This window comes from Aotus nancymaae, unplaced genomic scaffold (genome assembly GCF_030222135.1).
Source record: "Aotus nancymaae isolate 86718 unplaced genomic scaffold, 86718_ANA_hifiasm-v0.15.2.pri h1tg000008l, whole genome shotgun sequence".
NCBI classification, from domain to species: Eukaryota; Metazoa; Chordata; class Mammalia; order Primates; family Aotidae; genus Aotus; species Aotus nancymaae.
In genome coordinates this window covers 13,252,700-13,277,543 of record NW_026988419.1, presented here as the reverse complement: position 1 = coordinate 13,277,543, position 24,844 = coordinate 13,252,700, and the positions used below count along the sequence as shown (strand labels likewise).

At 38.0% G+C, this 24,844-nt stretch overlaps 1 long non-coding RNA gene across 11 annotated transcripts in view; it reads left to right on the top strand.

Moving 5' to 3' along the window:
* The window catches only part of LOC105712861 (uncharacterized), a 726,004-nt gene that overhangs the window by 529,230 nt on the left and 171,930 nt on the right, over window positions 1-24,844 (top strand). For 10 of the 11 annotated variants that reach the window (XR_010341408.1, XR_010341407.1, XR_010341406.1 and 7 more), the window contains 2 exons: window positions 3,653-3,832; window positions 7,186-7,382. This is a non-coding gene — a long non-coding RNA (uncharacterized LOC105712861). The remainder of the gene's footprint in view (window positions 1-3,652; window positions 3,833-7,185; window positions 7,383-24,844) is intronic. The other variant, XR_010341401.1, reaches the window with a different exon arrangement.

The window sequence follows — 24,844 nt, the reverse complement described above, 5'->3', positions numbered from 1 at the left end:
ATCCCTCAGTCTATACTTCTCAGTTTATAAAACTCTGCACACACTTGATCTCATTTAATCTTCCTATGACCTCAGGCAGTATACTTTATTAACCTGCCTTTGCAAGTGTGTTGACTTAGAACCATGGGGATTAAAGCAACTTTTCCAGGGCTTTTGCTCCTCCTCCTCCTCAAGTACTTTGTCCAGTAAACCACAACTGCCCCATGATCAAGGACCTGGATACTTAATGCAAGCCTCAAGACTGGCTTGGACAACATGCATCAGCAGTTGCTCTTGATACTCCTTTAGAACTGGGCTGTATGTCCCTGGTCATCATTTCCACTGACATACGTACACATTCCTTCCCTCCTTGCCTTAGTTACAAACTGCTCACCCCTCCAATCTCAGCTGAGTTGTTGATCCCTTTTGGAAGCTTTCTCTGACCTCACTTACATCCACCTCACCCTTACTCCGTCCTATAAAAACCTTCTCTTTTGTGTAATTATGTGATAAATGTTTATGTCCCTTGGAGGGGCTTGTATGTCTATTGAGCAAGAGAAATCTGTTTTTGTTCATTGTTATGTCTCAGTGTCCAGAAGTTTCTACACCATAATAAGCACTCAATATATATGTTTTTGAATGGATCAATGAATAATTAAGTCTTACTTGAATAAGTTCACCCATTTGTTAGAAAAGCAATAATTTAATAATCTGGTACTGGAAATGTCTTTAAAGACTTTTTCCCCAACTAAGCACATTTTCTTATTGTGAAACAGACCATGAATCCAATTCCCCTGGTACTTAAACTATTCCATGGAAGTAAATGAAGCTACATAAAATTAGTTAAGTCAAGCAGAGGAGTACTTAAGAAGTTTCAGTTTGAGCACATAAAACTAGTTTCATCCAGAATGAATTATTGAATCTATCAAAGATGTCAGGTTTTTTTCCCCACAAGAAGGCTAGCCACAGAAAGACTTTTATACTAGTGGATCAAATTAATTTCCAAGTATACATTTTAGTTTAAGGTAAAGGTAAATGTATCTCAACTGGCCCAAAACATAAATGTCAACTTGTGAGGCACTTGTCTGTCATGCACAAGCTTTTCTCATGAGGATACTGAGTCATGAACTGACACTCTGATTTGTCCGTTTTCTCTTTGATGCTAATGCTGTAGCAGAAATGCCTACTCATATTGTTATTTATAGGAAATCTGTCACAGAGAGGTTTGAGAGGTAACATAGAATTTATTATCTTTATCCATGCTTTTAATTTCACTAACAGACAATTCAGTGAGAGCTGGTGTAATTCCCACTGTACAGACAGAGTAAACGAGGCAGAGCACATTGCTGGCTCTGTGCTTCAAGAATTAGATGAGCCAGAAAAAAATGCCTTTTGTGAAACAAGTTTCTTGCATTGACCTGTGAGAGGTTTTACTGTGAAATTTTGTCTTCTTTAAAAAGTGAATTTGCAATGAAAGATTATCTGAGAATACAACCAGTGAAGAGCTATAGGAAGCTGCACAGAGGTTGCTACATGACACCCCTATTGCTCTAGTGGAAGGCAGCCAAGCAGAAAGGGAAGAACTGGGAGCTGGGAGACCTGGGTTCCAGTTCTGGTGTGCAGCAACTTTCTGTCTAATCATTGGCAAGTCACTTTACTACTCTGGCTCACAGTTTTTATATCTATAAAATGAGGAAAATAAATTATGTATGGTTCCAAATGTGAAATTGCTGCTGTGCTGCATCAGAAGGACCAGGGACTTTTTAAAATGCAGATTTCTGGTTCCTTTCCAAGACATAACAAATCAGAACCTTTGGGAGAAGAGTCAAAACTTGGGAATCTAAATTTTTAATAGCTCCATAGATGATTCTTGCAAATTAATGAAATATAGCTGGAATATGTCCAGCCACAGACTGTAAGCTCTGGCTCCTACATTCAACAACCTAAGCACAGTCCATATCTCCAGGGCAGCAATGGAGAAGTATCCCTGGTTTTGATATAGTACAACTGTTTATCAGAATGTACTGCCTGGGATGGTTAATAGGTACAAAAAATAGGTAGAAATAATTAATAAGAACTAGTATTTGATAGCATAACAGGTTGACTAGTCAATAATAACTTAATTTTACATTTTAAATAATGAAGAGTGTAACTGGAGTGTTTGTAACTCAAAGAATAAATGATTAATGGGATGGATATCCCATTTTCTATGGTGTCACTATTTCACATTGCATGCCTGTATCAAAACATCTCATGTATCCCACAATTATATGCACTTCATATATATCAACAAAAATTAAAAATTTGAAAAAATTTGAAAAAGATGTAATGCCTGGGTTTTTTTTTTTTTTTTTAGGCAATGCATAATTTGAAGAATACAGAGCTAAATTATTACTAGTCTCTTCAGAGTCAATAAATGTTATAAAATAGAAATGCGACATAGCTCTGCCAGCAAAGGAGACCCATGAAAAGCTTTTGAGAATACTGTCATTCATTCACATCTTGCTTCTTAGGAAGTTATCTCTTGCAGTACGTTGGTAGACTACCTGTTGCTGCCACCTAGGCAATGGGTCATGAGCACCAGAACCAGGGCAGTGAGCTACTGCATCCCTAAATCAAGCCAAAGACTGTCAAGCTGACCCCATTGCCATTTAGAATGACTGGTGGCACTTCAGAGGCAGTGTGTGTGTGTGTGTGTGTGTGTGTGTGTGTGTGTGTGTATTCTATCCCACTGTGTTTCTTACTTAGACATTTAAGGACATTTGTGCTCTTTCATATACCTAGATGTGGTGTATGTATGTACGTGTGTTTACGCAGTTTTGGTGGTGTTTCAGGACATAGGATCCAGAACTGCCAGAAATTCCAGTAGGAATTTGGAACTGGGAAAGTGATAATTTGCAGACTTGTATTTCTTTCATTTAAAACAACTGACTCATAGTTAAGACATACTTTCAGCATACTGTGTATAATTAACTTTGTTTCTTCTGAAAACCTTTAAATTTAGAATCAAGATAATGGTTTTTAGTTAAGACCTTTTGGCACAACATTTTTAAAAATTGAAATGAGTTTTAGTGTTAAAACCTTTACATTTCAAAGTAGTAAGAGTTGTATATTGAAGCTAGAATTTTTAAAAGCCAATTAATGTTTGGGGTATTTAGTGCATCTTGGCTTGTTTTTCTTGTTGTACCTCCTAACTGCTGGTTTATCCTGATACAAGATAACAGTTTAAGCAGTTTATGTGAATATTCATATTTGCATCTTAATTTCTGCTCTCAAAATCTTGTTTTAGGGAACTTATGGGTTGTGGAAATCTCTGTATGATGGCTTTGGTCTAAGCTACTTGGTTATCAGGATACCAGTTCAAGAACTAATGACAATTGATATTCATGATTGTACTTGTTTCAGGCAATCAATGCCATGGTTCCTTGAAGGTCTTCCGAATGGTAGCCTTCTGTAGGCCATATTGTCCACTCTTTTATGCTATCAACCAAAGATTCTCTGGCTTTTCTCTTTGGCTCCACAGAAATTTATTGAGATACCATCGTGAGCTCATTGCTATACCCAGTGCTTTTAGACAGAGATCTATGAGCTGCCTGGAAACACAGAGCCAACAACAGGCTTCATTTGAAATCTCACAGTTGAAATATGTGATTTATTAATGTTCACCTTGCAGGTGTGAGCATTCGGATCACCAATGCTGTGACCTCGCTGTGTGAACGAGAGCTTCTACAGGAAGGAAGCTTACAAATGAGCTGCATGGATCCCACATTTTGCTAAAATCAAATAGGACCTTTCCTCTTTGTTGAATGCCGTAATACACAAGAAATAAGCCAGCAGGATGTGCATGTCCAAGGTACTCATTCTTTTCACCCAATTCAAAGAGAGCCAGTTTCATAACCTTTATTCTGCAAGAAAAAATTTCACCATTAGACAACCATTTTCCCAAAAGAAAGTAAAATCTTTTATGTCATAAGAGAGTAAAAAGTAAATTTTTCTATGTATTTTAATGAAGGATTTCTAGTCAAACAACCCTTGCTTCTCATCAGAAGTTGCCTTTATATAGGAGAAATAACCTGGACTTTGGTGTCAAACAGACCTCAGTTCTAATCCTGAATCCAGAACTTAATAGCTTTTGCCTTTTCATATTATTTATGCACTGAACTTCCATTATTTTATTCATGAAATAGAGATAATAATTTATGGGACTATTTTGAGGGTTAAATATTAATTTTGAAAAAGCTACTGTACTCAGGTTATGTAAGCCTATGAGTACCACCTAAACAGATTCCCAAATTGTCTCAGGAATAGGGGTGTGTGTGTGTGTGTGTGTGTGTGTGTGTGTGTGTTAATACATGTGCATGTAAACTTTCTGTAGTAGAATAAGTATGGGCTGGGCACTGGAGACTTGGGTTTCAGGCTCTCTCTCTTTCTGTCTCTGTCTCTTCGTCTTAGCCTCAGTTTCCTCATCTTTAAAAGGAACATACCTCAGGCAGATGTCATGATGACTAGTTGAGATAATCTAAGTAAAGTACCTGGATGTGGCCAACACTGTGTGAATACTAGTTTTCTTCCCCTTTTCCTGTATGCCTTTGCATATGGAGAGAAAGGGTGAGCAGGAGAAAATTAAATGTAGTATATTTCACACTTGCAAAATGATTTCCTAATTATGCTGCTGTTGATATTGAACATCCTTGCTTATTTTGAACAGTGAAAATCACTTATACATATTATCTCCTGTAATTCTTCCTCCAGCCTTTCTGAGAGATGCTGTTATTACCTCTGTTTTATAGATAGCAAGGTTCAGAGATTTAGGTAACTCACCTGAGATTGAACATGGGTCTCCCAGATTCCAAATCCAACCAGTGCGTTCAAGCATTTGCTTTTCTGCTTCTCTAACCAAGCTTCCTTGTCCTTTATTCATGAGCACTTTGTTTTTTTGTTTTTGTTTTTGTTTGTTTGTCTTTTACCAATCTTTAAATCTTTAAATTTCGACCAGAAAGAGTACTGTCTTAAAAATACAGACAGGACTAACCTCAGCTGTCTTTAGACCTATGCTAGTCTAGAAGGTATCATTGTTTTCAGCCTGAGTATTTGATTGTTCCTTTTATAAGTACATAATTGAGATGCACTGAGGAAAAAAGACAGCACTGCACTTTTTCATTTGCTTTGCAACAAAGGTATATGGTTTCAAGAAGCCTTGCCCTTAAATGATTAGACAGCTTGTGTGACTAATAAGAATATTGTCCCTAAAGGAAAGTGGAACATCTTACGAATACAAGAGCACTCAATTACAGTTTTAAATTAGAATGTAATTATGTGGTTTTTCCCCTCTTTTTTTGAGGAAGAAAAAGAGAGAGCTTTTAATCTTTTAGGTGGCTTAATTTTGGTGAAAAAAACCATTTTAGGAAGTGTTTAAATTTAAGAAGCAACTCTGTGTGTTGCTTAATTTTGGACCTAGTCCAATCCATGAAGAACTAGAAGGAGATAAGTTTGCTTATACCTGGCTTTTTAAGTCACTTCATTTTATAATTCAAAACAGGGATGAGCTGTTGATATGGATTACTGCACTCAGTATAATGAAATTGTCAATATGCTTAGAGATGCACGACATGTAATCAGACATGTAGAGAAATAGCCCATTCAACCTCTGAAACAAAAGCTTTGCCTTTGAGACCATGACTGTACAAAAGCAACCATGCTCTTTATTTAGGAAATGAACTGGAAAAGTGGTAGATCTCTTAGCGTGAAACCAAATGTACTCTTTGACCCAAAACACTCTCCTTTATACTTTCCATGGACATTTTCCAGGTGGATAAATAAAAGGTTAGTGTTTGATTCTGGTAGGCCAGGCTCTTATCTTGTCTGATCAATAATATTATACTTCCTATGACTTTATAGAGAAGAACAACATGGATAATAAAGACCAATGTGGTTATTTGTAAATCTCTTCTTGTGAAAGGTCTCCTGTTATCTACCACCTAAGTTGGCACAAAACAACTTCTTGGGTTCATACTTTATGAACAATGATTCAAGTCTTAGCAAATTTCAGGAACAATCTAAAGAGGAAATAAATAGCCTTTTGTTTAACTTGGATCAATTTCTCCTTTTGGTAAGAATCTATTCCCATCCTGTGTATTTCTTGTCTGCTCTGTCATTTGAACTTAGATGTTTTCTGATAGGAACATTAGTAGAAACTATCAACTGGGCCCTGCAATGTTCTGGGTATGGTTGTAAATGCTTTACACTTATATTTTATCTAATGCTTTAAATGTTGTCATTCTATGAGTGATTGAAGAAACAAAGTGACTTGAAATTTCCATAACTATTATATGGTAAAAGTCAGGTTTACCAACCTTCACTCTTAATCATACAGACATACTCATTAAGGATTGCTCTTAATTATATAGGTAGACTCATTCAGGATTATGAGGTGGGGTCTAGCTCATTCTGCCAGTATTCTTTGCAATCAGACCCATCATCAATTACTGGCTATGCTTTCCTAAAGCCAGTCATACCAACACAAATTTGGTTAGGATAAGTTTCCTAGAAGCCAAGAAATTCAGAGTTTCCAAAAATGCTAGAGGTCACAGGATCCAGTTCCTCATATATACTTGTGAGAAACTGAAGGCCAGGAAGGCAAACAAATAAATAAAACAACTACAACAAAAACCTTGTCACGATTCACTCAGATGGTAAGTGGCAGCACTGAAATTAATATTCACTCGTTTCTGCTGTGTTCAAATCACGCTGCTTCCACATTACCTCCGATATATTTGCATCTTTCCTTGTTTCTGAGAACACATTGCAGAATTTTGCAGCATTTTTCAAGTTTCTTTAAAAAAAACTACATAGGAATTTTAAAACCCTTGCTGAGAAAATAATTATAGATGAAAACACAAATAACTGGAATACTATTTTGAGACATCTCAAACCAGAGTAGGAGACTGAAAGTAACAGGGTAAACAAGTCACTGAATATAGGAGCTAGGAATGGTATTAAGAAATCATACCATTCAAAGTTTTCTGAAAAATGCTCAGGTAGTGGGATTATTAGGGGGTATACGATGTGATTTTTGATGATATAAACAAAATTCTAGTATTTATTTGATATTAGTTTATATGTGCACGGGTTTATGTGTGTGTGTGTGTGTGTGTGTATATATGTCTGTATGTATCTATGCATATTTATGTGTATATATTTTTTCAGCTCCTCCTTCATGCCGGGTACTCTCCATTGTGCCTGGGAAATATGAATCCTTGCCGTCATGAAAACAACATCGGCCATGAGGATTGTCCCTACAACCCAAGGACTATTTGAAGTTTGAAGTCTTTCAGCCCAGACAACAGTGGCTATTTTCACTTTTGCCTTCAACTATAAAAGCTGGGCTCTCTCTGCAGGAGTGGGTAAGTACAGCCTGTGGCGGAGAAGAGAGAAAAAGTCTTTCAATGCAATACAGGCTATATCACAATAGATGGGCCTCATTAGCCATTCTCAGCCTCATAGATAATGCAGTCGTGGATGGCATCGTTTGGTCTAGTGAAGAATTGCCCAGGAGATTGTGTTGACATCTGAGATTTATTTTAATCCTTTTTTGCAGATTTTATAATGAGCATTGTAACAAAGTACGCCAAAGAATCATTACATATCTTATAAAATCTTAATAATACAAAAATTAGAAACGTTTTTCATGCATATGTTCAATTTGTTCAAATTACTGATTTCACTTTGCTCATTAGCATACAGTGCCCCGTGAAGGGACTCTGCCTTTAGGAGGTCATGCTCCCTGGATTGCTCTGTGTGTTTTTAAATGAATAGTATGCATATTATGTTTACAGGCTGCTTACTGTCAGATCTTATAGTTTGAACTAAACGATGTAGAATGGACACATACCTATGCACATGGGTTCTTTTTTCTTTCACTTATTCATTAAATCCTTATTGACTGTCTAGCTTAAGCATAAAAAATAAAGTGAAAAAATAAGGTTTCAAAAATAAAGAGACATTTCCAATGTGGAGCAGAAGATGTATGAGGGGGATCTGTCTGGAAAAGTAAGTGATTTCTACAAGGGCATGCAGCCGGAGGAGTAGCTGCAGCAAGAATGAGGGACCCAGGGTTGGATGCATGCCTTCTTTCCCTGAGTCCACACTGAATAGCTGCATGATCCCAAACAAAGAATTCAATCATTTTGACCCTCTTTCCTCAACTAGAAAATGAGATTAATGTCATCTACTTTATAGTGCTATTGTGAAGATGAAAGGGAATATTGTGTGCAAAATTACCTAGCACAGAGGAGATAGCCAGTAAAGTTTTTTACTTTTTCTCTTTCTGTTATTTAGTGGTAAGATCTCAAGCAATTCAGTATCCTCAAAATGCAGTGTATGGCACATAAGTCATTGCAACACGTCTCCTTCCTGAAACTCTTCCTGGCCTTGACTTGGCATCTCATGCAATGGTCTTCCTTTCTCCTTCCCTCTCCCAATCCAGAAATCAGGTTGTTTGTTTATTCTTTCCCCCAATTTCTGTTTTCTTGATCTTCCAGGCTTCCTTTCCTCTTGAGCATCTATTTGCTTCCTTTTCCTTTCTACAGCTTTTTCTTTTTCTTTTTGATTATACTTTAAGTTCTGGGATACATGTGCAGAACATGCAGGTTTGTTACATAGGTATACATGTCATGGTCGTTTGCTGCACCCATCACCCCGTCATCTGCACTAGATATTTCTTCTAATGCTATCCCTACCCTAGTCCCCCACCCTCCAACAGGTCCCGGTGTGTGATGCTCCCCTCCTTGTGTCCATGTGTTCTCATTGTTTAACTCCCACTTATGAGTGAGAACATGTGGTGTTTGGTTTTCTGTTCTTGTGTCAGTTTGCTGAGAATGATGGTTTCCAGGTTCATCCATGTCTCTACAAAGGACACGAACTCATCATTTTTGATGGCTGCATAATATTCTATGGCATATATGTGCCACATTTTCCCTGTCCAGTCTATCATCGATGGGCATTTGGGATGGTTCCAAGTCTTTGCTATCATAAACAGTGCCGCAATGAACATTCATGTGCATGTGTCCTTATAACAGAACAATTTATAATCCTTTGGCAATGTACCCAGTAATGGGATTGCTGGGTCAAATGGAATTTCTATTTCTAGGTCCTTGAGGAATCACCACACTGTCTTCCACAATGGTTGAACTAATTTATACTCCCACCAACAGTGTAAAACGTTTCTTTAAATTCTATTAATCTCAAAACCTATATGTATGTCTGTAGGTACTGGTACCCATGAATATTTATGTGCATACTTTTTTTTAGCTCCTGTTGTATGCTGCTACTGTGTAACACTACTTTCAGGTCCCTTATTTTCCTGATATCAAAATAGTATCACTGAAATCATTTTAATTTGGAGGCTTTCTTGATAATAAATAGGGATAAGAAAAACATGAACGATTAAAAAAGAAAAATATTCTGAAATCTCCCAAAATTCTTACTTATGCTTGCATCAAGACTTTGTTACAATAATAACAGATCTTTTGTTTTTTGTACTGTATTTTTTCTCCCACCTCTACCCATCCAATCCAAGGGGATAATCAGGCTTTTCAACTCAAGGGTTTCCAGTTTAAAGCTTGCCTGTAAGTCCTGTCCACTGTTCATCACCCCTGCCCAATCCTCACTCTCCTTCAGACACTACAGATTTTGTTTTCTAAAGTTAAAGTAACTGAAGAGATATTTTAAGGGGAGGAAAAAGAGGCAAATATATTGAGTATTGGGAGAGGTGATAAAACAATATTAGGAGAAATTGTTAAGGACTGGGAAGGAGATGGTGGCCTGAATTTCTCTGAACAAAGAGAAATGATGCAAAACTCCAGGGAGGTGGGGCAGACCTGCTTCCCAGGGAATCTGGGAACCCAGGAAGTGAACTCAGCAATTGTAAACTGTAGACACCAGGGCCCCAAGCTGGCAGGGTCTACTGTGCCCAACTGTAGCAAGGCAGCTCTGGAATCAATTTAATACATTATGAGTTACCATCACTCCCAGGACTTTCACACAACTCTGGAGTGGAAGGAAGGAGCTTCAATAATAATTTAATGAAACTTCCTACCAGTCTAGTTGCATGAGAGCTTAGTGTTAGATTAAATTTGATTTAAGAACGTGTGTGTGTGGATGTGTGTGTGTGTGTGTGTGTGTGTGTGTGTATTTATTAGGTAACTTGCTAGAATCTGTTAAATACAATGAAGAAAATAAATCAAGGAATGTTGATAGGAAATGTTACAATTGGAAGAGGTTGGAATTTGAATATTGTAGACAGAGAAGATCTTACTAAACAGAAAACACTTGAACCAAGTTTGGAAAAGGGTTAAGGAAAGAACCATAAAGAGATCCAAAGGAAACAGTGTTACAGATAGAAGGAAGAGCAAGGTCTGTGAGACCTAGAGGTAGGAGCATGCCTGCTCTAATCAGAGGCACTGAGAAGTTGTAAAACTGCACCATCCCTGGTCACATATGGCTATCGAGCACTTGTGGTGTGGCTAGCCTGAATTGAGATATATTGTATGTATCAACTACACACCAGACTTCAGAAACTTTGTAACGAAAGAAAAACCTAAACTAAATCATATGCAGTTTGTATTGATTAAATGTTGAAAAAACAATATTTTGGCTATATTACGTCAAATGAAGTAGATTATTAAAATTAATTACATCTGTTTTACACATTTTTTGATGTTGCTACTGGAAAATTCAAAATTACACTTCTTTCATGTAGCTTACGTTATATTCTTCTGGCAGTGCTGTTGTAGATGAGACCTGAAAGGTGATGATGCCCATTTTCTAATGCTTCTTAGGCCATTATAAGACACTTGTATTTGTTCTAATAGGGAGGCTATTAATTTCAAATTATTTGCCAAAATTGGGATATCACTAAGAACTTATTGTGTTATACTGCAATATATATTATACTATAATATATATATATAACTATATATACATACATATATATGTATGTATATATAGTTGAGGGTTTTGAGCAGAAGATGAGCATAATCTACCATTTTTATAAGTGGATCATGCTGGCTACTCTTTTATAGGCTGTAGGAGGACAAGGATGAAATCAAGGAGACCTATTAAGAGGCATTCCAATAATCCAGGCTAGACATGGTGCTGACTTGTGTAGTACATAGATAATGATATGTGGTCAGTTACTAGAGGGATTTCTGATATATTCAAAGTGGGATATAAGAAAAAAAGAATGAGGATTACTCCCCAGAATGTTTGTCTTAAATATCTATACAGATTTGTTTTTCATTCAGTGAGATGGAGAGTGGAATGGGGCAGAAGCTCAGGAGTTTAGCTTTGTACATGTTAAGTTTGAAACACTTATTGGGCATCAGGTAGACGTTTATAGAGGTAGTTTGATACAAATCAGGGAGAGGTCTTGGCAGAACATAAACTTCAGAGGATCATCAATATAAAATTTGGCATTTGGGTCTGGATGCAGTGGCTCACGCCTATAATCCCAGCACTTTGAAAGGCCAAGTGGGTGAATCACCTCAGATGAGGAGTTTGAGACCAGCCTGGGCAATGTGGTGAAACCCCATCTCTACTAAAAACACAAAAATTAATCGGGCGTGGTGGCACATGCCTGTAGTCTCAGCTACTCAGGAGGCTAAGGCAGGAGGATCACTTGAACCCAGGAGGCAGAGATTTCAGTGAGCTGAGATAATGCCACTGCATTCCAGCCTAGGTTACAAGAGTGAAACTCTGTCTCAATAAATAAAAATAAAGAAAGAAAAAGAGAAAAAAATGGCATTTGGTACCAGGAGATTAAATGGTATCATCAAGGGAGCAAATCAGAGACAGGGAGGAAAAGAGGCAGGAGGATTGAGGCAGGGGGACTCAGAGCACTGATGAGCAGAGTTATTGCTACGGCTGCCCTGGAACACACTTCCTAGCACTGGCAGCTGGAGTTGTCATTGATGTAGACTTATTCAGAAGGAGAAACACCAGTACTAATAGGAAAGGTCCTGTTTGTTCTGGGCTGGATAGTTATAGCAGAAAGAGTGTTAATCAGTGTGAGAAAACTCAGATGTAAAGTATATTCCCCCATATGTAGATATTGCATTATTTAACTAGACAAATTATACTGCAGTAAGCTCTTAGATATATCCCAATTTTGGTAAATAATTTGAAATTTTAGCGATCTCAATATCATAGTGTGACATCGATTATCTTAAAGCCTCCCTGCAATTTCTTAGTAAAATGTTAATTTTATATCACCTTAATTTTTTAATGCTACCCAGTATCAAATTCGAAGTCCAAATGAAGATGACAGGGTCTTAGAACTCTACAATAGTGGAATCACTGTGACACAGACTTTCTAAATACACATTATGAAGACATTTTCAGGTGCTCTTGACCTTGTCCTCTGGAAAATTTGCTCCTTATATATCCACTTAGTACTACATTTTTTTTTAACCATTGCCTCAGAGGTTTCTGAGTCTCTTTTCCCCCTTGAACTGGATCAACATGTTCATTTCTTAAAGGTGAAGATTCCTCAGAGGAATAGAAGGTAGAGGCTGAGTGACCAAAAGCAGAATAATATTATCCTACTGCAGAATACCTAGGATATAATATGAAAAATTGGCTGCTTCTTCTAGAAGAAGGATTTCCCTCTATTCATCTAGCTTGAAAGTGAATACAGTGTGGGTAGCTAAGAATTCAGTCTCTGGGGCTGTACTTCCTGAGTTCAAACATTGGTTCTCCCATTCTGTAGTCATTTGATCTTGGGTAAAAATTTAATCTCTGTATTTCATATTTCTCATCTGCACAATGGGGATAATATTGTTATTGACATCATAGAGTTGTTGAAAGGATCAAATGACTTAATGCTTGTTAAACCTTATAATACTGCCTAGCTAAGCACTCTATACGTGTTAACTATTTTTATTTTCTATGTACTCACTGCACTCTGTATTCTGAAATTGCTGTCATCAGGAAGTATTTGTTCCTATTTTGCACACAAAAAAAATCAATTTTAGTTTCTGAGCCCCCATCCTTTTGAAATTGAGGATGTCATTAAAGCCCAAATTTTGCAGTATTTCCTACTGCCTTGACTCCTCAGGCCATTAGTCATAGACTCACATGAATTAATTAAAGGCCATTCTTTGTTATAACCCTTTTGATTCCTTTATGTCCCCAACTTCTGCTGCTTTTGTGCTACATACCACATTGTCATTTCTTCTGGTGGCTTTCCATGTCCTTTAGGTACAATGAGAACATAATTCAATAGTTCAAGATGGTGTAACAAAGATCAGATTTAGCCATTTGCCTGAAACCACTACAAAATGAATATAATACATAAAACATGCTTTGTGGGACACTGAACACCAGGCAGTGAAATTCAGTGATACCTGAAAGACAGCACACAGTGTGAGTCCTACAATTGCCCCAGTTTATGGCCAGGAGAGAGTTTCCAAGGTTTAGTGCAGAAGAGGGCACCCAGGCAGAGTCTGGCATACTCCTGGAGCTGAGGAGATAGATCTGAGACCCTGGTAAAACCAAAACAGCTAGAGTTTTCTGGACAGTACTAGAGAAGAGAGAGCTGCACACAGAGAGAATTCCAGAGAACTGCAGAGGGTTCTCCTCTAGCATTCAAATGAATATTCATGTACACATGCATGTGAGGAAGCTACCCAACATCAAGGAAAGAACCACCTGAAAGGATTAGAGGCAGCATTTTTCAACATTCAAACAGGTCTGGGAATAGTGCCTGTTCCCATCACCCATGCTGAAAAACCTCAAGATTATGCAGCATTCGATAGAATATGTAGGAGGATCTTGCATCAGAAGTGGGGAAAATTAGTCCAAGGCTGAGCACAGCTCTGATCTCACATAAGGAATCATAAGTGCAAGACCCAAAAGGATCTAAGTACTTCCAAATAACTGCATCCTGGAACAAAGATTCAAAATATTCATAGAAACACAAAATCTCCTAGCTTCAACAAGGTCATAGCTAGGTTATGTAGCAACCACTAAAAACTTACTGATTATGAACAAAAGCAAAACTATCAATCAATTAAAGCCAACTCAGTACTGACAAAGATGTTAAATCTATCAAATAAAGGCATAAATGAGCTATTCTATCTATATCGCATATAGCTAAAAAATTAAATAGAGACGTAGAAAATGTAAGAAGTAAATCAAACTTTTACAGCTGAAAACTTCAATGTCCAAGATAAAAAACATGCTGGATGCAACTAATGGTAGATTAGACATTGTAAATGAAAGTTCAGTGAACTCAAAGGCATAACGATAAAAACTATGAAAAATGAAATACAGATTTAAAAAAATAGAAAGAGAAAAATAACAAAGCATCAGTGGGGCAAATTGCAGTTGCCTGATATCTGTGTAATTGGAGTCTCTGAAGGAGTAAGGAGGAAGAACATACATCCAAAGAAATAATAACTGAACATTTTTCCTATTTGCTGAAAATTATAAACTTACAGATTTTAAAAGCTCAATGAACATCAAGCACAAGAAACATGAGAAAACTACAGCAAGGCATATAACAATCAAATTTCTCAACACCAATGATAAAGAGAAAAATCTTATAAATAGTCAGTAGGAAAAATAAGACACATGCTGTACAGAAGAACAAGATAAGTATAACAAGAGATTTCCTATCAGAGTCAGAAGAAGCAAGAAGGAAATGGAGCAACATCTTTCAAGTACAGAAAGAAAAAATGGACAATCTACAGTTCTAGACAGTGAAAATATCTTTAAAACCAAAGCTGAAATAAAGACTACCTTCATACCTAGAAGGTTCACAGAATATAATCACCAGCAGATCAGCACTTTAAGAATGTTAAAGGAAGTCCGTAGGGCAGAAGGACGATTATATCACATAGAAATATGGATCAACACGAAGGACTGGAAACTGCCAAAATCACTAACTGCAAAGGAAAAAATAGAAGTTTCTTATTTCAGTCTTTTTAAATATAATTTAATCTTTAAACAAATAAAATGTAAAAGCAATTTTATAATATATATACAAGTGAAATATATGACAACAATAACACAAGGGTCAGAACAGAGAAATGGAACTGTACTACTGTGAAGTTCTTATGCTAGATCTGAAGTGGTATCATATCACTTGAAGGTAGATTGTGACAAGTTAAAATATACACTGCAAACCCTAAAGCAATCACTACGTTAAAGAGTGATAGCTAAGAAGGCAAAGAGGCAATCAAACAGAAGCATCAAATGTGCTGTCTAATAGTATGTTTTGTTTTAAATAAATATCTTGACATGGCACATGGCTTCTGGAAATCTATTCTTTTGAAAAACAGAAAAGTTAATTCTGAAGAAATAGAAAAACACCTGGGAAAGTGGAGACTAAATCAAGCTCAGAAAAGATGGATCTTACCCTGATTCCAGGGTATGTCAACCATCTTTGTCGTGCACATAACCTGAAAACAATCAGTTTATCCCAAGACTGTTGTAGGGATTAGTTGGAATTTCCACAGGAAGTACAAGACTTGAATCAGGAAGCAATCCACTTCCTGATTCAAGTCTTGTACTTCCTGTGGAAATCCTGATCCACGGCATAGGGCAGATTGCAAACTTAAGTGTTGGGTTTCATTTCCAACATTCAGCCCGTATATGAAGGCCCCGTAAGGCTGTAGGAATTGGCTTACAGTACTGATTTTGCTTTAGGTACTAGCTAAAGCAAATCAGTCTCAACAACTAGCCTGTGTCTATTAAAATACATTTTATGACAATAAATAAGTTTTGTAAAAATGGGCCAGGCGTGGTGGCTCACTCCTGTAATCCCAGCACTTTGGGAGGCCGAGGTGGGTAATCACAATGTCAAGAGTTCAAGACCAGCCTGGCCAAGATGGTGAAACCCTGTCTCTACTAAAAATACAAAAATTAGCCAGGCACAGTGGTGGGCACCTGTAATCCCAGCTACTTGGGAGGCTGAGGCGAGAGAATCGCTTGGGCCCAGGAGGCAGAGGTTGCAGTGAGCTGAGATTGCGCCACTGCACTCTAGCCTGGGTGACAGGGCAAGTCTCTGTCTCAAAAAAAAAAAAAAAAAGAAAAGAAAAAAGAAAGAAAGAAAAAAAAAATTACAAAAATGGCACAGCCTTACCAAAACAGTAAATGCCTTTCTACCTGCAGATGTCAACTAATTCTTGAAAGAAAAACCACAGATGGAAGAATGTTAACTGAGAAAACAGAGTGGGAGAAATATCAACTTAAAGTACCAACAATGAGATTCCTGTAATAGGGAGAGAAATTGACCTGCCTATCAGAGAATCCCAACCAGAGGATGGAAGCGAGAAGTAGAATAGAAATCAGAGGCATTTTAGAGGTATTATTAGTCTATATACATAACAGCTGTCAACTCTTATTTTCTACTCCTGCTTGAAAAACACCTGACTGCTATATGTTTATTCCCCAGTCAAAACAACAGCAAAGAGTTTTGGAGTTTTGTTTTTTTGCTTGTAAAACTGGAAGGCATTGTTACAAGGAAGCAGAGTAGATAGTGTGAATGCTAGTCACCTTGAAAAAACCCTCCTCGTTCTGGCATTTGAGGAAGGCTACCTCCAGTATAATGGTGAGCCCATGCCCATTCCTGCTGAATTAAAGCTTGCAGCTAATAAACAACCACCCTCAGTAAATCTTTCTATTGCTTAGTTTTTAAATGTGAAAATATAACCGAGGATCATCAGGCATTTGAGGAAACAATTCACGCAAATAGAAAAACTGATTGAAAGGCAAATGAGGTGACTTACAAACAGAGAATAACTTAAAAATCTGAAATCCATATTTATAAAAACCCAAGGAAATTTTACAGCTGTAAAACCAAATCAGGATGCTATTAAAAAGGATCCATCAGAAAATAAGAAAGGGCTCTCGTACATTTAAAATACCTTTGCCAGAACTAAAAGAAGACAGCAAAAAGGTTGAAAGAAAATGTTTAAAGACAAAGAAAACCACCAACATGTAGAGCAAAAGACAAGAAGTCAGAAAACGAGGAGGAAAAGTGAGGCATAAATTGAAGACAAGTTGGTTAGTTTCTGAAGAAAAGGAAACAAGAGAAACTATCAATGTCCTCAGAAGGTACTCAGCAAATATTTGAAGATTGGGAAAATTTAACAGAATCTTGGGTTGGCTGTTTATGAACAATGTGAGGTTGCACAAATTGCTCATTCTGTCTGGAGTTTCTTCTTTTGCAGCACGATGAGTGTTGGGTATGAGGCTTTACATTTTGTAAATTATTTTGCATTTATTTTAACTACCTTTTTAAATGTAATAATTGTTATAAAATAGGGCTTAGCCCTATAATGTAATATTATCATTGCTGCCATAACTAGTATTAGTTTTTAAAACTAGGGCATTGATAAAAAAATTCCCTTTTACCTATCACATGTGCAGACTGATGCTCCTATGTCCTATTTAAGGGATTACTTTATACTTTAAAAATGCTTTATTGAAAGGGTACTTCTCAACGTACATTGGCCAGGCTACTCATGCCACACAGAATTATGATAGAGTTGATACATGTTGAAATTCCCTTTTCTTGTCAATTATTCTCTTCTGCTACTTCCCTTCTAGGCTCATTTAGAAACAAATGGAATTTACTTTATTGCAAACTATTGAATTTTAGGTAGCTTTGGCTAGCATACTTTATCTGTGAAGATTTAATTCATAAATACATTCATATGAATAGTTTTGTAATGCCAATCATTGTTTTTTGGCATTTTTTTCTATTTTAAATAGAAGCTGATTGAAGGCAGCTTCAAAACATGACATCCAAGTAGCTTTTCCCAAAATCATATAAATTCTGAACCTAGGACACACTTAAGAGTTTATGCAGTGTAATTCAGTATCCTCATGTTAGAAATCAGGAAACTAATTAAGGACAAGATTAGTGAAGTCTATTCTTCATGGCAGAGCCAAGTTTGATTCCAACTCTTCTAACACCTACAAGAGTGTCCATTCTGGTAATTTTTTAAAAAAATGTTGACCAACTATGTATTCTAAAAAGAAATACATAAATTCATAAAAAATAGGTATTTCCAAAGTAAATGTAGTCTCAGGGGATGAACTAATCATGTGTACAGAAAGTGTCAAGCACAGTGTAAAAGCAATGAACAAAATTGAAATGTGTTCTTTAATTATTCAAATCAGATAAGTGAGAACGTATGTTCCTACATGATATCATAAAGCCATTCTATTTTCTAATCTTGTTACAGCATCACCAAAGGGTATTATTTTCTGTCTTACTTTCTACTTTTCTTGGTTTAGTAATCCTTTTAAAGGAAAAAAAAAAACTCCCTAAAATTGAAGTGAATACATTTAATGCAGCATAATCAGCTTCTAAATCTACTTAACTGGAGCCCCATCATGCATTTAGTGCATTGAATGAATGGCACAAATGGGAAACGTATTATAATGAGGACCAGGTGAATTTTGTAAGACTAAAACTTCACTTTCCTTAAATGTTTTTAAGCATCTGATTTTGTAGTCAAGTATAACTCAATTTGCATAGCTCCTTATTTGCATTTGACCTAGACACCTGCATTGCTTTTTGGAGAATTCTACTTTTATGGTGCTTTCGAACACTTCGCTGCCACCCCACTATGACAAAATGCATTGTGCTTGCTGTGGATCTTTGAGGGGTGCACAGTATGATGATTTTTAACTTTTCATTTGTATTCATTTACGTTAGAACAAGTTGTTTACTTACATTACAAGGCTGTTTTGCTTTTCATAGGTTTATTTCCTTGTTCAGTTTTGAAAAAACTAGTTTCTGTTTTAGAGATGTGGACTTTTTGTGACAATAGACTACAAATTACACCGATGGATACTGTCACTGTTCATGTCAACATAAAGCGCTTCCCACTTCTGCTGTACTAATATCTAGATTACATTTTTCTGTCTTCACTGATCTTGAGGAAATAAATATCCAAAACTCACGTGTCCTAAATTCAACTCGTAGGTTTCCCACTTCACTTTGCTACAAAACAGTGCATTACTCTAAATGCCGTCGTTGTTCTTCTTTTTATTTTTTTGCAATTTGAAAACATGGGAATTACCTTGATTCTTTTCTTTCTCACCCTCCCGCATGCAATCAATCCCCAAGCTCAAACGAATCGGCCTCCTTCAGAGGAGAGATTCGGTATGTTGCTTTGCTTCTCCATTCCCATAGCCCTTGTCTCTGTTCAGGCCCAGATCATTCTGCTAATAGACCAGTTCAACATCCAATTTTCCTCCTTTTCAATGTAGTATTATTTCCAGAATTAAAGTGGAAACAGCACACTGCCTTGCTCAACACGAGCAATGCAAAATATCCCGATTGTTTTTAGGATTAAAAAGTAAACACCTTTCATGCTATACATGACATCTTCCATATCTGGCCTCTAACTCCTTCTTCAACCTTATACTCCCCACTGATTTTGCCTCATTTGACTCTCCAGCCGTACTAAATTCCTTCTTAGATATCATTGTATTGGTCATTCACTTACTTCTTAACCTGTGTATATACTTCCCCTAGAATTCCTGACTTCATGGCTGGTGGTATATGTCAAGAAGAATAATGGGTTTTCAGAGTATAGGTGGCAATATAGGGTGTTCATTCCCGTCTTCCCACCTATTAACTGTGGGTCCTTGACCAAGTTACTGAGGGGAACCAAGTGTCAGTTTCTCATCTCGAAAACTGTGATAGTAATACTGTCTACCTCGATGGATTTTTGTGATGAGTATGTGTGTAAAGAGTGACGTGTTGTGTCTGGAACATGGTGATCAATGAACGTTAGCTGTTACCAATGCTAATAACTGGAAATAAGAAGCCATTTTCATCAAAGAAGATCAAAGCTACTAAAGATATCCTGTTGTATTTCATAAAAACTGCCTAGAGGTAAACTTGATAGCTACGGCAAAGAAAAAAAAAAAAAAAGCTTTTTCTCTACCATGCCTTAAATAATCTTCTAATCTGTAAGTCAAATCTGCGATTATATATAACGTAATTTATCTTCTATGGATGTCCGTGGAAAGAGCTGAGAAATTACAGCCACCAAGAACATATTGACTACTAGACATTACTTATTTGATTAATAAATTAAAAACTTCTGAGGCTCATTCTCTTGAATTTTCTTGCATAGGGGAAGAGTCATCGGCAATTTCCTGGCCCTAGGTTTCACAGGGGGCATCTCCAGAGAGGTACAAGGTGCAACTGAGTCTTTAGTCCAGAAAACCCCTGCTGTTTCCACACTCTGCCTTTTTCTTTCTTCTCTTGGTTAGCCTTTCCTATTATTTTTACTTTGCCTCTGGGTTCAGACTCCAGGGCCTGCTGGAGGGGAATGGGGGTGGTCAAGAGAAGGCCCTGATTTTACAAGTTCTTTAAACACTCTCTCCAGGGCTCACCCAAAGGGCTGAGCTGCTTCCTTCCTCTCCTTTCTTTTTGACATCCTCTGCAGTCTGCTCTTGTTTTCACTTTCTTTGTGGTCAGAACTACCTCTGCTATTGAAGTGATCCTTTCACCCCAACTCCCAGAACAGCCATCAGTGCCTGCCTCTTGATAGTCCAGAGAGCAGAAGAAAGTCTCTGCTTCACTGTTGTGTGAAATAAGTAATTATTAGAGTACCCAAGAGTGGATGGCAAAACGGTAAATTGAGTAGGAAGTTTCACTGGGTGATGCCAAGGTCTTTTCCTCACTGACATCTTATGATTCTAGGTTTAGAGGCATTTATTTTAAAATCTCCCATTGACCAAAAAAAAAAAAAAAAGCAAAAATATAAGTAAAGGGCACACACTGCTCTCTTACATTAAAGAGCAGTCTGTCTGCCATAGTGAGAAACAGAGGAGTTCGAGCTTCTAATCCTCTGGCAGGGCCCCTGGGATCACCGGCCATGCAGCCTGATACCCAGGTTCTCTGCCTTGCATCTGCCCAGCTTTAGTTGCTACTTGGTGGGTTCAAGGAACCATCTATGATCTCAAGGGAGGGTGGGATTAAGGAGTTCTAGTCTTATTCCCCAGGACAGTTCCTGGGCACCCTGTTGTCTCACTAAGGTGCCACCAAAAAGTCAAGATGTGGAGGGAAGGAAGAGGACTGAGGCTTAGGCTTGGAGCTTCCATCGGAGCTTTCCATTTACCATTCTTTCACCTGACAAATGTTTACTGAGCCCCTCCAGGGGCCAGGTACTGTGCTGGATCCTGCTGGGATACAGGTGACACAATCAACAAGGATTCTACTTCTTGGACAAGAGCCAGGAGGATGGTTTTGTGGAGTGCAGGCCAGTGGTGGGGGAGCTGGTGGGGGTAAGAGCAAATAAGACAATTTCAGTGAGTGATAAGTGCTATAAACATTAATTAACCACTTATGAAAAGAGTGATTTGAGGGGCTGCCTTAAATAAGGTGCTGCCTGAGGAGAGGGCGGTAGCTCTGCCAGGAAGTTCACAGAGAGGGTTTTCTAGGTAGATGGTCTGAAGACTGTAGCGCGCTAAGCCAGAAAGGAAGTCTTGTGTATTCTGGAACCAAGATTACTTATGAGGGTGTCAGAGAGAAGGCAGGAGGCAGGTCACTTGGGCCTCATAGATTACAATACAGAGTTTGGATGTCAATGCTAACATACTGGGTTTTAGGTAGAATTTCAAATGACAAAAGGATTTATCATACAATGAGTAGAATCTGGAGATAGAAACCATAAACTAGGTTGAAAAGAAGTTTAATAGAAGTACTTATGAATTCTGTTGGAAGAGTAACTGCAAAATCACAGAGGGACTGTGTTCTGGACCTGCGGCTGGGCCAGGCTTTACCTGATGGACCAGGCTTTACGTGGTGGTTGGAGGGGCTCACAAGACATTTGTCCATCCACCTACACTGCCAAGCCCTCCTGCCAACACTGTAAATTGTTCCTGCAATCTTCCTCCAGCACCCTTTACAGAGAAAGGTTACAGGTTGTGCTGACTTTAAAGGAGAAACATTTAAAAGGATTCTGTTATCAGAAAGCATGTGTTGAAGGGTGTATTTGGAGCTGAGAGGCAATAAATTAATAATAAAACAGAGATCCAGTGGCTAAAAGTAAAATAAAATAAGAACCCTACTTGATGTCAAGTTTACTTGGTAATGTCTCTGCTCTGATCTTGGCCTTCATTTCCATTATCTGTGCCTATCAGAAGAGGCATTGCCCTCTGCCCTTGGATCTTGCTGTCATCTCTGGATTTCACTGCAGTTCTCTAGGCATGGGTGTATATTTTTCATATTCTTTCTAGTCCTCTAATCTTGGGATGGGAGACGTGCTCTGCTGTTCTTGCATTCTTCTCCTGGAGCCTCCCTGATGTCCAGCTTAACATCTGTCTCACCCTTGCTGATGGACTTCCTGGGGCTAGACTACCTGCCTACCAGTCTGAGTTCCTAAGTACCACTGCCCTGGATTCTCCTCTGCTTTCCACCATTGCAATAGAGACCACCCTCTCACCATCTATTCCACCTGCCCCAGGACAGCAGAAGCTGCCACGTGCCAGAGGAAAGAGCCCAGGCTCCCGCATTAGCTCTGCTTGCTCCATTGCAGGGTTGTTGTGAGGAATAAAAGAAAGAAGAATTTAAAATCCAAAGCATAAACCACCTAACACAATGCCTGGCACATAGCAAGTGCTCCAGTCACATTAATTTCCTTTCATCCCCAAGGGCAGCTCCCAATCTTGCTGTGAGCATCTCCTAGCTGGTCCCATCCTCTGGTATACCCCAGTTCATGGCCAATGTTTCCAAAAATAAGTAGAACAACAGCAACAACAACAATAGTTGCTATTTACTGAGCCCTTATTATTCTCCAAGGATTGAAAAGCATTAACTCATTCAAACATTAAAATAGCCTTCTATGGAGATAGCATCAATGTCTTTCAATAAATGAGGAAACTGAAGCTCAAAGATCTTAAATAACTCATCTGGAGTCACCCATTTATATGAAGACTTGGAGCTGGGGCTCTAGGTCACACATCACAGATTCTGCTTTTGATGCTTTTAACCAAAGTTGCCTCCTAAGACAGAATATCAAGAGCTGATTAGCCCTCCTGGCTCTGAGCAAGTGCTCAGGTTTCACACTGGGCATCTCCTGGGAAAGGCACTAAACCCTAGTGTTTCAAAATGTTATTTGGGGATGATGATACTCATCACTCTCAACACAATATAATAAAGATTAATTAGTGAATGTTGGTAAAGCACTTTGAAGGGGAGTGATTCAGGCATAATCACAAGTCTTACCTCTCATTGATCTTGAGCATCCTTTTTATTTGGTATTGATTCATTGTTATTGACCAGCTTGATGGCCATTAATCAGTCCAGCTCAGGTTTTACCATTTCCGAATACATTTCTGCAAATGGGTAGTATAAGTTATTTTTGTCATAATGCATGTAGGCTTCCAGATGTCATTTTAACTGAGAATTTGAAAGGTTGAATTAATTCAACCTTCAATGACAGTTTTTTCACACTTTTATTATAGCTATTAATACATGGTATTATAATTTATTGCAGTTGTGTCATCTGAGGCTTCTCCACTTGAACTCTTTAGAGCAAGGATTATAATTTCTTAGTTATCACCAAATGAAATGGCTCCTGTAAGTGCCAAACATAATATCTAACATGCACTTCAGCCAAATATTAGTTGAATGGAGGGGATTGTCTAAAACAGTTTAGCATACTTGAGGCAGACTCTGTTGAGATGGGGTTTGAGGACAGACACTTAAAGACAATTAAAACTTTTAGGTGGTTAAATTATCCAATTATTTTCTCTCCTCACCTGTTGTATACTATACTAGTTCAGTAACTACCATGGCCATCTTTGCAATCACCTCGATTTCTAACTTCTGTTTTTTTGCTAGAACTTATGTAGCAACAGCACAAGAGTTCTGAACTGTTTTTTTTTTTTTTTCCTTTCAGGAAGGAAGCATTGGTACTAGAGATGCAGTTATGCATATACATACCACTGCTAGGCATAGAACTGTACATGATTAGGTGAGAAACTGTCATTAGCCAGGCATTGTAGGAAGGCAAACTGAGGCTCACAAAGATTGGGTACTTTGTCTCAGTCACACAGCTAGTAAGTAGAAGCTTCTGGACTTGAAACCAGGTTTTGACTGGCTTTGAGTCTTGTAGCTTTCAGCCACAACACAGTTCCTTCCAGGGTTGCTAATCAATCATCCCTCTCCCCTTTCTCATCAGAGAAAATGTTTCAGCAAATATTTGATCAATACTAACAATATGAGATTCTCCAAGTAATTCATTACCACTTATTTTCATTTTATTTTACAGCTTGATCATAATAAAAATAGAACAGAGGGCTATTGTGCTGGTGCTGAGAGAGGCTCTGAACAGGCAGGAGAGAATGAGCAAAACTGGATAACTCTAGCAGAAAACAGATGCTGAATGGCACTGATTGCCTAGGCACATCTGTGTGTTCAGGGAAAATGATCAGAAAGAACCGGGTCAATCTCAGAAACATTTGCAGAGTTCAAGTCTTGAAGAAAGGGACATGAGTTCTCCCTTGTGTATTAGTGGACTGCTGAAGTGAAGCCCCGGAAACCCACTTTGCAGTGGATACTGTGACACTGGAGCAGGTATAGCCCTGTGGTGTCTGCAGAGATGATGTGAGAATCTTGTTGTAAATATAATCAGCCTGTAGGGGAACATCACATACGCACACACCGGGGTTGTTGGGGGATGGGGGGCTAGGGGAGGGATAACAGCAGGTGAGAGGATAGGAGAGGGATAGCATTAGGAGAAATACCTAATGTAGATGACGGGGTGATGGATGCATCAAACCACCGTGGCATGTGCATACCTATGTAACAAACCTGCACATTCTGCAC